Here is a 16,339-nt window from a genome sequence, read left to right as displayed (position 1 = left end):
CGGCTTTAGAAAATAAGCGTTTCCATTTCGTCCGTGATTGCTTTCGTACCTACATACCCCCCCATAAGAGAGAAGGGGACGAAAGGGAAATAAGAGAAAGATATGCTCAGGATATATATCTAGGATCAAAACTTTATTTCCATTTACAGTGTTCTACGTTCTGTCGAGGTATACAGGGAGAAGTGAAAAAGAAAGAGAAGGGGTTCTAACGTCATCACAGAGGGGAATGGCGGGTGCCAAAAACCTGCGCTATGTTTGTGTTGGAGCAAAGCGCACACCTGGACGCCCTCCCTTTTTTCTATCCCAATATCTATTTAAACCATCTCCCCCCTTCCCCTCCCCCTCAACTGTATTCATTCTGTTCTATTCTGGCTGCTGCTTTAAAGCAACGAATACACCACATGTGCAGCATCCAGGCTGCTGCTGCTGCTGCATTCGAACTCAATTGGATTCTCTCTCTCTCTCCGTACCTCTCCCCCTTCCTTTTCTCTTTATATATATATATCTGTACCCAGGGCATCCGTCCTCCTCCTTTCATCCTATACGTTCACCAATTGTGCATACCTTTCTCTATAGTTCTTCGTTCATTCTCTGTATATATTTTCACATTGCGCTATGGTTGCTGGTACCGTTGGATGCATCATCAGAGCGCCCGCGTCGCTATTATCCCAAAAACTGGATTGAGAGGGGAGAAATAAAAACCTTTAACGACAAATATATTTGCTCCCCCTTCCTTCCTTGCCGTTCATTTTACCTTTCTGGCTGTCGACAGAAAAAAAAATAAAAAAAAAATGTCCCGGCAAAAATTCAAAACTGACTTCTCAGCAGGAGCCCAAAAAGCCAGTATTAGTTGTGGGGGTATAAAAATAGGCTTTCGTGTTGGGACATGTTCTTTCCGTTCTATATTACGCGGCGCATACGTGTAGTATATAGTAGTTGATATACTGCCAACTAAATAGATTAAAGTTATTGATTTATTGCTGGATGGCTGCGTCCTTCTATTCTTTTGATGATTGGGGGGGGGGGTGGGGAATTTGGAATAGATATAGGTAACATTCACCTCTTTTCATTAGACAAATAATTCTGCTAGCAGAGCACATTCTCTTTCTGTTGGAAATGATTAGCTTTAATCTAATCTCAGCTATTGTAAATCATTCTGTTTATCTCTATAGAAGGGGGGGTGAAAGAGAACTTTTTCCTTTTCTTTTACCTGTTCGTTTGGAAATTGTTTTTCTTAACCTTTGAAAGGGAGTGTTTGACATGTTTTCTGCCTCTTTTTCTAGTGGGCGTATATACACAGCACGTTCCTATGCTATATACCTCTAGACGTTGGATAGGTGTTGGCTGCCATTTTGTTCCCTACTTTTTATTTTTAAAAGAAAAAGAAAACATGTGGCTTTTATTTTATATTCTCGACTGTGTGTTTCCGATACTCCAGTTTTTGGCAATATGAAACACCTGGGTTTGGCGCTACGCAGCTCTCCTATTTCTCACTGCTGCTTTGGTTCTTTCTTCTCCCGTTCCAATCACGCCCCCCCCCCTTCTTTCTTGTTTACGAACGCAGTTTTCAGGAAAACTTATCATTGATTTTCATCGACAAGTACAACATAGTCGTTTAACAGCTACACGTTTAATGTGTCAATGTATATAAATAAACACAGTGACGTAGAGGACACATTGTGTGCTGTGTTGAGGGCAGAGAAGGTGTCAGTATTGCACAGGGTTTCACATTCTCCTGGTTTTCTATTTTTCGACACGTAGAGACTTGAGCGAAAAAAGAAACTTATTGACCAACACTCGAAAACAAAAGGGACTGGCACGCAGCCATTAGCATATTTTGTTTTGTTCGATTCATGATACGTCTGCGACTGTATTCTCACCTTCAAATTGCCAACGGGTATCCGATTCATGGCCGATGTTTTATTATGCACGACATTCTTGTTTGATTTACGCTGCCGTCGCGCATTTTTGGGGAGGTGTTTGGCTGCAGTGTTTAAATGAAAGAGCGAGGAAGACGCTACTTAAAAAAGCTGCTCAGCGGATTCCTTTGGGCCAGCAATTCAACACCGAAAAAGAAAAACGGATCGAGCCCAACGTCTGAAAATTGAGGCTGATGAGGTTTTTGCGTGCGCAACGGAAAACTATAGAGCAAAGGTTCAAGCGTTTTCAACACATAGGAATTCCGCGTCGAAAACGGTTTTGTATACAAGAAGGCGGTGGATGTCGTCCGGAATGTTTTCATTAAAATGCCACTAGCATCGAAGAACATTGCCGTGTTCGCACATATCGACGTCACCCGACTTCTCCTTTTTCTTGTGTTTCCTTGTCTCCCCGATTCCGATGTCACACCATGTCCTATTACTCATTCCAGTCCCAAACGCCCTATAGCCGTCAAGAAGACGACCTCTGTTATGGTGCCATGGCACACAGTTTTAAAGCCGTCTCTCTCTCTCTCTCTGTCTCGCAAAACAATTTTCTTTCTTTTACTGATGAGTTTTACGTTCCTTTTTAACCCGATAGCTCCTTCATTTCTCTTGGAATTCGGCTGCATCACCAATGAAAGAATGTAAGATCCTGTGCATTCAATTTTAACGAGCTAAATGAAGATACCTTTGATTGTTAGAGTTGCACGTAATCGTTTATTTAGCAAGAAACGAATGCGGTTGACGTAAACACATTTTCATGGAAAAAAGGAGAAAAACAACTGCAACACAAATGAGAAGGAAAACAAAAAAAAAACACCCTAAAAAAGAAATCTGTCTTTCCGTTTAGCGTGACTCAACCGGAAACCCCAATTGGTTGGTACAGATAAAAAGAAAAACTACTGATTGCTTTTCCCCATTCTTTCTCGGCAGCCATTTCTTCATGGCTAACGAAACGGAAAGGTGTGGAAGGAAATTCAGTCTACATACCGTCAATTAATTACGTCATCTAACAGCAATTCTCGATTTGCATCATTCGTCGGCTTCAAAAATGGCCTGACAAGTCGTTTGATAGGAATGTCCAGCCGTTGAGTTAAAAAAAAAAATTTGACATTAATGCAACGGTTTTCGCCCGTTCCCCTTCGAGGATCTACCTTTTCCTCTTGCGCTATTATACAATGCGGAATTCGGAAAATTCCGTTTAGCAGAGAAAAACGATTCCTTAAATGACGTCCTTGGCGCTTAAAGTTCATCTGAGATGTGAATTGAGGATCGGTTCCCATCACATATTCTTTTTGCGCGATTAACAAGTCAAGACTGAGCCTTTCGAGGACAATACAGAAAGAAAGAAAGAAAAGCTGTTGGAAGCTATTGCGGAATACTTCAACGGATAAAGAGCCAGTTTTTTTTCAATCATCTCAAACATTTCACTGGCTCTTTTCTTCTTGTTCCATGGCAGGACTTTGAACGAGGGAAAGGACTTGATGCAATATAGCGGACAGGAGTCGAATATCGGTCTCACTTTTTTTTGTTTTGTTTTCTCCCCTTCATTTCTACTCCGTGAAAAATATATATAGTCAAAGCCAGAAAGAATGCTGTACACTATACCAACGTTCTATTCTCTTCGACGTCTTCCCTGTGGCGCTTTAGTCGACGTCACCGATCAGTTCTTGTCGAGTAGTCTTCTACCCTATATAGAGAGCTATTGCTTTTTTTTACCGTGTGTCTCTGTTTTGTGTTTGCACTTTGAGAGAATGAGACGACGCGGAAAATTGCCGTGCGACATTCTCTCTTTTTTTTTTGGAACTAAAAGCCGATTGGCGCTGGAACCCCCCGTAGGTCTCTTATGTAGTTAGAAGCTCTTGTGTCTTCCACCTTTTTTTTTTTTTTGATTCAAAGTCTCAACAGGAGACCGCACAAGAGTCTACTTCAAGCATATCAGGCCTTTAAAAAAAAAATGAATAGAGAAGGACAAAAAATGTGCGGACTAATAGACAAATGATGATGTCTGATGCCTTCACATCTGTATACGGTGAGGTAGAACTCTGTATGCCATCAAAGAACATGAAAAAGTCCTTTACAATGTTCATATGAAAGGCCTCACCTTTATCGGCTAACTACGTATAAGAAAATGTTTTAGTGTGTACCTACATGTATGGCTCAAGGGGGGAATTCAGCCAACGCTGCTGGAACTCTATTCCATTCATCCATGCACACTAAAAACATTTCCTTTTCTAAAATATTCTATAGGCCTTTACATATTAAGACGCCATGTGATTATTCCAGTCGAATGAATCGTTTAGTCAGTTAAAAGCCACTAAACAAACAATTTGTTTTTACTACCTACATAGACAAGGCCCAGAGAGGAGAGCGAATATTGTCGGTGAAAGGTTATCTTCATTCCGCCACTACAAACCTTTTAATTGTTGTACTGTATAGACACATTTCTTTTTTCCTCCAATCGAAACTAAGTAGGAGAGTGTGTGTAACGTTCCAGTCGAGCAAGTCGCAGGGAGGTCGCTTTAGATCTCGAGAGAAAGAGCTGGGCACACATACTTTCTAACGTATACATATCACCCATCGGTGTAAGCTATTAAGGACGGGGATTTCTATACTCGAAACACACACATAAAAATAGAGGAAGAAATTCTCACGTGAAGAAGCACTTGTCTAGTTCCAGAGGATAGTCCGTGTAACGAATAAAAAAGAATTTTAGATGTAAAAGAGGTTGGAGGTCTCTATCCACTTGAGTCGATAAACATCCTAAACATATTTTTTTTATATATTTCAATGGCCCTTTTTCCTTCTGGTTTTACCCTCTCGTTCGATCACTGGACAACTTTTTGATTCTTCTTTTCCTTAAAAAATAAAATGTGTTCAATCACAGTGTGTGTATACTTGCACTTAAAACGACAATATCGAAGGGGTTGGAGCATTTCGATCAGATGGTGGGTGAGAATGCTCCACAAGCCTCAACTGACTTTCCATTTCAAATTGAATGGGAACAACCAAAAAAAAAAAAAGGAATTCCGTCACATTTGAAAGCATCCGTGTGTTAAAAGTCATTCAATCGTCATTCAATCGAAAGGAGTTGAAAATGCTTTGATGTACACCCTGGAATTGACGACTACCGGTTCTTGACAATTGGTGAGAACTTTGTCGATTTTCATTCGTCTGACACGTTACAGGTTTTCTAGTGTTGGCAGTTGTGATGACGTGGGAATCGTTTGTTTGCACAATTTTCTCTTACAATGTCTAAAAATTGTGTTTTTTTTGCTGATGTTGTTGTCCGAAACGCATATGGCGTTTGGTGGAGAAAACAAAGGAGCGACCAGCCAAAGAAAAAAATGTGATGATTGTGTGTAATAGCAAGAGCTATACATACTAGCTATTACGACCAAAATCAAAATAGTAGTAGCAGCTTGTGTGTAATCGGATATCCCAAAAAAGCTACTCTCATTCCACCGTTCAATCAACCGATCATCGAATTCCTGGCGTGTCGAGTGATGTTCTTGCTAATCCGACGATTCCAACACAAACAGAAAAAAAAAAAAGTGGGGAAACCAACAACATATGCAGCATAAATATATCTGATTTCATTAAACAGTTATGTAGTCCCCACATCAAAACCCTCTGCTGTCTTTTTTTAGAGGGGGGGAGCCTTCCATTTTTTTTTAAGGAAAATAAATTGATTAAAAAAAATAGGGGATCAACGATAATTGTTTTGCAGATGCCTGCAGGCACACCGATAATGTTTTTGATGGACAATATAAAAGAATAAAGAATTCTTACATTCGAAGGTACTACAAGGATTTCTGAAAAGATGTTCGTGTTTCCTCTTTATGCGTCGATAAAGATGCTTCAGAAATCCTTGAGTGGTGTAAAACGATCTCGACGGTGTAGGCCTCTGTGCTTTGAAGGAATGTTGTCTTGTATCCAGCAAAAAGGTGAGCTGGACCTACCTCTTTGGGGTAAGAAGAACAAGAAGAAAAAAAGGTGAAGAGGGGATTTGTGAAAGAGACTCTCGAACTCAATCGTTCCGGAGCCCCCCCTCATCTCTTGAAAAAAAGAGTCTCGAGTTACCTGGCCCATCATCAAGGTAGTCTCTATCTCTATACACAAGATCTTTCTCTCCTTATTTTTTTTTTTCACGTGTCCCGTATAGACCGCAATTGCAGCTCACTATACCTCAACGAAAACTAGCTCTCAATTCATTTTTCATCTCCATTTTCCTTTGCTGCCCATTCTTATTTTGAAGGGCATTATTTTCTTTTTTCTCTACTACATAAATGTATGGATTTTTGTGTTGTTGTCCGACGACGTTTGTACGTCAGTAGCACCGGTCTGAAAAGCAGCGCTATATAACCATAGGGGTCTATTGTTGGTAATCAAAAAAAAGGACGGACGCATGTATACAAAAGATAGGGAGAAATAGCGGATGGGGGTCTGGCCGTGGGGCTTGGCCAGCTCCAAGTACACACATATACAAGATGTACACGAATGTATAAAGAGAAGTGATGTATATGAGCAGGGCATGAGGTATACACAGCCGCAAGGCTATACGTATATAGAGTCGATTGAATGAAAAGATCATTTCTGGTCGAGCGGAAAAGCACCTTTTTTATTATTATTATTATATTATATTCCACTGTGTACACATATACTTTGTAAAGGCCAGTTGGACTATATCCTTATATTCATTGGATACATCTACTACCTTTATCATTTCCCATCTTCAAATTACTCTTTTTTCTTTCTTTTCTGGTAGGCCCCATTGTGCGTCTGTTCCGGACCCAACGCCGATAAGTTTCTCTTACATCTATATTTACATTCTGTACGAAGAGTATTGTATGTGTATCATAAAGACTGTCCCTCCAAAAAGATGATCATCAGTACAAGATGTGACGAGATATGCTTTCTCTGTTTAGTTTCCTCACTATTTAAGGTGTGCCTCTTCCGCACTACACCCATTATTCATTTTTATTTTTTTAAAGAAGGAAATTAGAGGGGTGAAGTTTTTGTAGGGAAAGAAAAAAGTATCCAGTTGAATATTTTCGTTGTAAATAATGACGGCGCTGAATAGTAATCCAATCAGGGTATCACAAGACGCATAAATATTGCCGGCCACTTGAGAGTCTTGAAAGACTTGTGGCATTCAAATTTCAAAACATTTCTTTTTCAACCCTCCGTCCCTTTTGCCGTATATCTTAGATAGTCGTCCGCGCCCCCGTGCAACATCAAATGATGAATACGTTTTTGACGTTAAACACATGATGCAGTTTTATGCTCTGTGTTTTTTATTTTGTTTTTTTTTTTATTTTTGTATTTTTGGTAGGGGTTGAGAAAGTGACAGAACACACGGTCGTAAAAACTCTTAGCAAAAACCAGAAGACTTTTATTTTCATTTTTCTTTTTGAAGGAACCACTGGATCTGCTCTGGCTCTGCTGTAGTGAGAATATCTGTGTTTATTCAAAGATCAAGCGTTCTTCACATCCGCCTCTCCCTTTTCTTTCTTTCCGCTTAAATAGTTCTTGACCAAAGAGATCCATCATCGGTTCTTGTAAACCTTCCCCCCCCCCTCGCCCGTGTTGCAATGATACGTTTTCCTCATCGTTAGCAGATAACGACTTTGTGCACATAATGATGAAGGATGTGCGCGAAAAATGGCGCTCTCTTATTTTGGCTCACACGCCAATACTTCTGTATTTATTGTTTCATAAACAATAACAAGTGGCGCTAAAACTGCGTCTAAACTGTGAAAAATCTCTGCTGAAAACGGAGACCTCGATTTGTTGTGTCGATGCACACAATCAGTCGGCAGACATCGTACTGTCGATTACATGTGAAAAGTTTTCGTCGCTGCTCTAGTATCATCGAATAGCTTCCCTCACAGCAAAAGAAGAAAAAAAGGGAAAGAAAAATTACGGAGAAAAGGAAACCTGAGCGTGTGTTTCAAGCGCATCGGTCTACGTGTCTGCAAAACATGGAACATTTGTGCTTGGCATTTTAAATGTTTTTCTTTATCGTAGTTTTCTTTGGGAAATCTTGCCGAAGCGTTTGATACTAGATGAAAAGGTTATCAGAGAGCAGAGATGTGCGACTGGTGCAGGCATACGACGATATCGTCATATCCGGTACCTTGCAACTTCGACGATGACCTCTTTCACCACACCAGCGCAGGAGATAATCAGCACTCTGCAGTGGGTCTCGATACAAGAAATTAAAAATCAAGTCAAGATTGTGCAATTGGAAATAAACGAAATCTCGAAAACATTGGTCGTTATCTTTCGGTCTGAAAATATCATCCCCTTTTTTTTTTTATAAAATGAAGAAATCAAAGAGAAGAACCTGCGAGCACTCTGATCAGTTCAACTGGTTATTCATCCCGGAATGGTTTATTCAAGAAAATTCACGACAACTTGGCCACCCTTCTACTATAGTATTGACATAACCATTGGCTCATCGACCGTTTCTTACACCCCCCAAAGTAAAAAGGTTATCAACGCTTTTCGTTGAATGTCCGTGTGTCTACTGTGGCATATTTACTCGACTAGCTAAACTGATGAATCGTATCGTGTTCTGTCCATCTCCGCTCACAAGGAAAAAAAACAACACGCAGACAGAAGAAGCGCGGCCGAAGGAAAGGAAAAAGCGGCCTAATCCATTTTGTGTAGACCTATCTACCATTTTCTTTAAAACGAATATATGGAGTTTTGATGAAAGTTTATAGAGTCTAGTCTGTATTTTTCTCGCCTTTTCACTTTGAAACGCCAGACATCTGCGTCGAAGGTGGCGGGGAATAGAAGAAGACACGCAGCATTTTCAAAGATTATCAGAGTAGAAAATAAAAAATAGAGAACATCGGTCAAAGTTCAACGCTCCAAAGACCAAGGACTGTTGCTCTGTTTGCGTCCAATGTCGACCTACAAAAATCAAATTTCATTTGAACATCTTCCATTTTGTAGCTCATTAAATTGATTTCATTCGACTGTCACGGTAAATGCCAGTTTGTTGAGAACGAGTTCAAACGAGCCCTTGTTATTGACGCGGGGGAAAAAAGCGAGAAAGAAAGCAAAACATGTTTGTCGGCACGTTAATAGTTTTCAATACATTAAAGAATTTCCTTTAATTTTTTTTTCCGCACGCATGATCCATCGTTTTTTTCTCTCGCTGTTTTCTATTTATGCGCATACCAAAGCGAAAAAAGGGCGAGGAATTTTAAAGCAGGATATTACACACGTAGGCCTTTGGCTTTAAAGCTTTTCGTTCGGTAATTGATTGGAGAATTTATCGACGCCACTGAAGCCGACGGCAATGACAGGTGATATTAATTACAGACGCTACCAGAAAGACGGGGGGGAAGCGTCTGATGATAATGAAGCGCTCATCATGTTAGCGGTACAACCGACGGTGGGGTGAGGGGAACAAGAAAGACGATTACGTATACAGGAATCGTATCGCACATATCGATCTGTTTTGCAAAGTCGAAAAGGTATGCGAAGAGGAAATTGTTGTTCTCATCGGACACAAATGCCACCAAAGTAAAATGGCTGGATTCGATGACGGACGGAAATCGCATTGGAATGACCAAAGTGAAACTCTGATCCGAGTGGCAAGTTTCGAAACCTTATATCCAACACGATACGCCACATGTTCTGCGTGTGTGGGAACCAAGAGGATAGCAGATCCCAGGTGTGTACTCTACACATGTGTACGCGTATGCCGAACAGAAAAAGGGCCAACTTGCAAACGGGAATAGGGGAGGAGAAGAAAAGAAGAAGAAGAAGAAGAAAAGATTCTAAATTGAGAATCTCTTTCTCCCAAAGGGCAGCGTCACTCGTCAATAAGCGCCGATCGAGCAAGTCTTGAGGGGTGTGTGCATGATGTTCTACCCCGTGTTCCCCCCACTTTTTTCTGGCACTCGTTTGCAACATCAGGCCTCTTCTTCCGCTTATCCATGCCCTCCGTCTCTGATGTACACCATTGATCGACCGCTTTTCAGCATAGGGTGTTTTCTGACGAGAAATCGTCAGCAGTTTGTCTGTAATTTCCCACCTTTTTGAAAGTTTTTCTTTTCCTCTGTGCCCTACGGCGCGTTCAAACAAACGCTAAGAGTAATAGAGGTAACTGTACAACAACATTCGATCAAATTGCAAAGAAGAAGAAAAAAAAAGGGAAAATGGAATTGACGTGTACTGTGTACTGAATCAACAGCAAAAAGAAAAATTCGGGTCGTAAAGAGAAACGCGCAGAAGGTAACGTCACTACAACTTTCAATCGATAAGGCTTCAATTCTTTAAAAACAAAACAAAAAAACATCAACAAGAGAAAAGTGTGGAAGACCGAAGAAGAAGAAAAAAAAAAAGACGGAACGTACGTATTGGAACAAATCGGAGCGTTCGGATCATTCCGGCGTGCCGACTTTGATCGATCTACAACACTAGTGTAGTAGAGGGTTTATAGTTTACCTTTCAGGCGGAAGTAGGCGGATTTTCAGAGGCCTCTTTTCTTTTGCTCTCTTAGTACATGGATTTATTTAATTTTATCGATTTCTTTTCTTTCTTGTCGGCGAGACCTCCCCCCTCCTTTTTGTTGAAGTCAGTAAGCGAGTTTTAGAGAAAACAAATGAAACATTTTAAAACTCAATTTAAAATGAAAGGCGGAAGCTGAAGATTTCCATGATAAATGCAGCCATATCAGTGATTGGCCCTACCAGAGAGTTTTTAACAATTAGGAATAACCCTCGAGCTGCCGTTGAAAGGAGATGCACTGCGCTCTGAGAAAAAGGGGTTGAAAGACCCCCCTCTTCGATAAGCCAATTGGAGATTTATCGAAATTATACATTACCCTCTATAATATGTACGTAGGTTTGTCGATATTTTAAAATGTACGTCAACGAGTCCTCGGACTCGAGTGAACAATAAACACAGAACAGCATGGATAAATTATATGTTTAAAATATATACCCTAGTGTTGGCTTGTTTCAACTGTAGCCAGCAAACAAGTCCATTACACGAGCCGTTGTGTTTGAAAACGTGGAAACCCGATAGCCAATTTAAGAAAAACAAAACAATAGGCTATTATACAAACTAAAAAAGGCTACTGTAGTCTCAAACGCGCAGTTTGGCTGTGTGAAACAATTTCTCACTAGTATCCCCTTGTCGTTAATATATACACTGAAAAATGCATCCGATTGAAACAAGTATCGTCAAACTTTGATTATCAACGATGATTGCAGCCGGGATAAATATATAAGCATAACGAAAAATTGAACTCTGTAGACAACCTGTAAAATATTCTTGTTTTTTCCCCCCAAGTTCCGCTGATGACTTCGGGTTCACTCGATATGTGATGCCCGATGGGCTGACTTTGAATACACACACACACACATCGTCACATACACACACTCTCTGTGCCAACGCGTTCCCTTTTGTTTGATTTGGTGTCAAATAACCCGTCCTTGATCCAAATTTACGATTCGTTTATTCTTTTCGCTCCATTTCGTGCCGTCACACCGAGGAAAGACGAAACAAAGCAAACAAAACAAAAAAATCCCTACGAATAATTGGATTTTATCTGGACAACCAGCTGTACGAATGGCGGATCCCGAAAAACCAGAGAAAAACATTTCACAGTTCGGGCAATCTAAGTGGCCACCCCACATCACAAGCCCATTGCTATACACGCCAGTGCTAAGAAAATGGTGGCGTGGGTTTGCGGGACTTTGACCGAAAACGTGTTGGCTGCACATAGGAAGGGAGGGCGGGGGGAGGGGGGGAAAGAAGGGCGGTAAAGGGCGGATTAAGTTCGTTCGTTCTGTCGGTCTGCAAAAGTCAGCCTTGAGCGCGCGGTAACAACCGAAACTCTATAGGACCAGCGGCTTGCAGCATGACACTATTGAACGAGGCTTATAATGCGCAAAGCGTATAGTGGAGCAGTCGTCGTTCGTGTGGCGGTGCGCGACCGTAGACGGGGGGGATCCCGAGATAAGTCGATCCTGATTGGTGCCAAGGTAGAGATAATGACTAAGCTCACACGACGATGGAACGCAACCTAACCTTCATTGTCTTCTTTCTCTTCTTTGCTCGTCCTTCTTCTTCTTCTTCTTCTTCTTCTTCCCTTTTTTTGTTTTCCTTCTTTTTAGACATGTAACACAACCGGCCAGAAAGAAGAAGGGAAATCTTTATAGTCGCTCAAGATGGCGCCCGTGTACGGAGGAGAAGCACAGACATATATATGTGTTTTCTTTTTGACCGCTTTGTTTTTTTCTTTCTGCTGTCCTATTTCTTTTGTTCTTTTTCTCCTGTCTTTGCAACTTGCACAGGATATATCTATGGCCCAGTCTGTTGTTTCCTGTTCCCTTCATTCCATTATTGTTGGCTCCGCCCCAGCACAGGAGCAATACGCCAAAGCAGAGCGGCATAACAGATACGCAACGAATGGATAAAAAAGAAAGAAAGAAAAAAACCTGTCCGATTGAATGAGGAAAACGCGTCTCACCAGCAGCCAACCTACTATATAAGGAACAACACACACACACACACACCAAAACTATATACAATCCGGCAGCTGATTGCAATTCCAGTCGTGTCCCGCTCACGGCATTCTCTCTCCAGGCTATATGTACTATAAAGCATACATGTATCAAGCAGGGGATATATACCTATGCCAGTCCCTGATGGTCTTGCCGGATCGTTAATGTTGATGATTATTCTTTTTTGTTTGTTGTTTTTGCCTCTTGTGTAGCAGCTGTTGGCCGCGTGTACGCTAGGCAATTTGACACCTTTTTTTGTTGTTTTTTTTTTATTATTTGTTATAGTTTTTTTTTTGTAGCTTGGATACGCATTGCACGGTCCAATTGAATCACAGCCGAATTCAATCTGTTTTTCTCGCTACGGACCACCAGCTTCTACCCTGTCTACTGTTGACCGATGATTCACGAAAGGGACGGAGCTCATGCGGTAGACCATTTAAGAAACGAAAATCGTTCGGACGGCCATTTTTTCCAATCAAAGTAGACGATGAGTTTCCCCGCAGTTGACGTAGACAGAGCGAAAGAAAAAAAAAAAATGCCCATGTACACACAAAAGGGGAACGAGAAGGGAAAAAGAAGGGCAGGATAACTGCTGACGTTTGAAGGAGGAGGTTGGTGTCGTGGCTTACTCATCAAGTTCCCCTTGCACAAAAACCACCGCGCCTTCAAGTGACGGTGTCTTATCGAAGACCGACACGCATTCCTAAACGAGAACAGGCGCCCCATTATATTGGAGGTTTTTTTCTCTTTTGCTCCCTCTGTGGCATCAGGAGAGTCCCAACCGCTCCTTGTTCTCTCCACTCATTATTTTCAGGATTTTTTTCCTCTCTCTTTTATTTTTTTTCTCTCTTTTCTTTTATCTTCTTCTTCTTTTTAAGGAAAAAAACAAGACGGCATCATCTACCTCCTTGTCGGCAAATGCCAGTAAGCCCAAGTCACAAATCGTAAAATTATTTGAAATTCAATTCTCTTTTTTTGGTCGCATTCTGTGACTCGACCGTGCATGTGTGTTTGGTGATTGTTTGGAAGAATATTGGTTTTTAGTAGGGCCCTACTGAACTTTGAACTTTGACCTAAAACGCTCGCACCGCATCAACTTGTATAGCTCCTCCTTATTCACTGTCAGTGTCTTTTTCCTTCCCTATATAGCCGAGTACTACCAGCGTTCTTGTCCTCAGCCACCTCCTGGTCCGCACTGATAACGGGCCATGGAAACTGATATGTTAATGGGCGGCCCGATGATAAATATACACATCGATAGGAGATCTGGTATGTGTGTGTGTGTGTGTTGTATATATGTGTGTGCCTGTGCGTCTGACGAATATATATACGTGTGGGTGGATCAGAAAGATCCTGGAACAACAACACCAGCAGCTACTGACGACGAAAAACGAGAGAAAAATATTTGAAACTAAAAACAAAAAAATGAAGCTGATTGCCAGACCGTAGACGATAAGAAACGAGTTCGTCCTGTCTCCTTTTTTTCCCCTCCAAGTTAATATCATATTAATTGTAACTGGAGCACAGCCGCTTGCTGGACGCACATAAACAGAAACACAGACAGAGTCCTGTCTGTTTTGTTGGCAGTTGACGGTGACGTCAGGCTCTCTAAAAAGTCTATATCATTGGCGCTGGTTGTAACCCTCAACGTGTTTTCGCTTCGCTCTTCATTTCTCTCTCTACATCTAATGTGTATCAAAACGCACACACACTGTACTGTTTAGGCGACTGACGGACCGATATCTCTCACAAGAGTGGGAAAACGACACATGAAATATATCTCGAAGTAAATAGGAAAAGAAATGTGAAATGCTCCATGGCCGCATCGACTTGGCCTCGGACCCGGATGATTTACGGATGTCGACTATTTCGCCTCCCAATTTTATTTTTCATCAACGGTAAGCACCGATCTAAGCGATTGCTGCTTTTCGTGTTGCTCCGAAAAAAAACAGAAAATTTAAATTAAAAAAGAAAAGTTCCAGAGACATTTAGAACAGAAAAGTTTTTTAATATGGAACAGCGCTCAGACGCTGAAAAAAAAAAATTAAATTACCAAGAGCTTTTTATTTTTCTTACTTTTACTTGGCATTTTTCTCGTCTCCCCCTTTTGGTGGTGCGATAAAGGGAAACGAGCAGGTCAGCGAGACACATAAACCAGAATGAAAGTGCGCCGTAAGTTTGCTGAGCTTCAAGATCACCAATACTCTTTGGCCATGTAGGAGGGGGGCTGTTGCTCTATATAATAACAGCCGGGCGCGTCGAGTTAAAAGAGCTGAAGAAGAGGCGCGGGAAGGAGAAAGAGACGAAGGCACAGAACCGTTTATTGAAACCAGAGCTGGTCGTTGTAGTAGCCATTTAGAAATAAGAAAAAAAAAAACCTGCAAGACGATAAAAAAAAAATAACATTGGAGGCCCAAAAAAGCAGAGCTCTGTGGCAGCCATATTTCTTTTTCTCTGGAAAGAAGAGAAGAAAAATTTTATGATTATTTCAGGCCAACTGAGACTCGACGTTTTTCTTTTCCTAAGATATATGTTTGCCTCTTCTCTATTTTCTCCGTTTATTTTCATTTTTTGTTTTTTCCTATCCAACCTTCTTGTGGGACTATGCGTCTGTGAATAACCTCTGACCTGTCCAAAGGTTATGCTCAGGTCAATAGGTTTTTCTCTCTTATGCAGTCACGCTCTGGTTTGGTCGATCTGGGTTGTATCGGAAAAAACACGGTGTGCTTGGCCGTCATCGTCGCCGCCCAGCAGCCGTGGGAGTTGTGTTACGTCTTGCTACTTTGCCATAAACATAAACTTTGCTTGTTATTCATACATGTTCGGCGTATAGAAGACGTGTGTAGTATGTACGTTTACGGTTTTTTTTTCCATATTATTTATAAATTGTTTTTCTTCGTTCTCCAAAGTCGATCAGGTGTTGGATTTCAGTGAGTCATGGCTACTTATTTGGGTAGGGGCCAGGGTGACGGCTCGGTGGTAAATACGTTTATTTAAATTTGTGTTCCAGGCCTCCCTATCCAACCTTACCCAGACGCCAAAACTTTCAAATTACTTCAAAAGCTCCATTCAATTTGTTCTGAGAACATTTCAACATTTTACCGCGTCACACATTCACTACACTTCACGGCTCCGGGACTTTTTGTTTACATCTCTCAAACTCGATCTGGCGTGGCCATAAAAGCCCATGGTGTTCATTCTTCCCGACGTATGGCCCGTCCCTCCCGCTGCCTTCATCCTTTTATTGTTATTTCTTGCTTCGTTATTCAGCGAGGCATAAAATCACGTCGAGCCGTTGGTAGTTATATTCAAGATCTGAATTTTGAATCATTAATGGTTGCCAGCTACCATCTAGCGGTGACTTACTCAAACATTCAGGAGTTAGAAATGCATCAGCCGGAATATAACTGGACAGTTTTCTGTAACAGTTTTATGAAAAGAAATATATATATATGTGTCTCCCGATAAGGCTGTCCAGATGATTGATTATGACTACCACCGATATCGTTTTATTGTTTTTCTTGATATTTTTTCCCAATAGATGGCGCGCACTTTATGGACACTAGTGTCAAGAGTCATAGATTAGATGGTTTAAGTACTCGATGTTAAACGTCTGTAAATAAGCCACGTCCCACGTCACTTTTCGCAAGGCAAATTTTTATGGGCTTACCATAGGCTAGCTCATCCGACCGACCTTCACCATTCGGAGATCTGATGCACTAGAATGAAAAACGCTCCCTTTCCCAGTCAAACATCCGCTTGGTGCAGGTCAATCGGAGGGAGCGAGGTACGGAACTACGGAACGCCAAATTACCCCCTAAAATTTCAGCACCTCGGCTAGGGCCATTTATTTTTTTTTGCAGAAAATAATCACAATCCACC

General features: G+C 41.2%; 1 long non-coding RNA gene across 1 annotated transcript; it reads left to right on the top strand.

Annotated features, from left to right (window-relative positions):
• The first annotated feature begins 11,775 nt into the window (after positions 1-11,775).
• LOC116915404 lies at positions 11,776-16,280 on the top strand. Its single transcript, XR_004390048.2, has 3 exons — positions 11,776-11,935; positions 12,068-15,387; positions 15,468-16,280. It is a non-coding gene; the product is annotated as an uncharacterized LOC116915404 (long non-coding RNA).
• Positions 16,281-16,339: the final 59 nt, after the last annotated feature.

Source organism: Daphnia magna, linkage group LG1, assembly GCF_020631705.1.
Source record: "Daphnia magna isolate NIES linkage group LG1, ASM2063170v1.1, whole genome shotgun sequence".
In the NCBI taxonomy this organism is placed as follows: Eukaryota; Metazoa; Arthropoda; class Branchiopoda; order Diplostraca; family Daphniidae; genus Daphnia; species Daphnia magna.
Note: the sequence above shows the minus strand (reverse complement) of the source record. Positions and strands in the feature narration are given on the sequence as shown.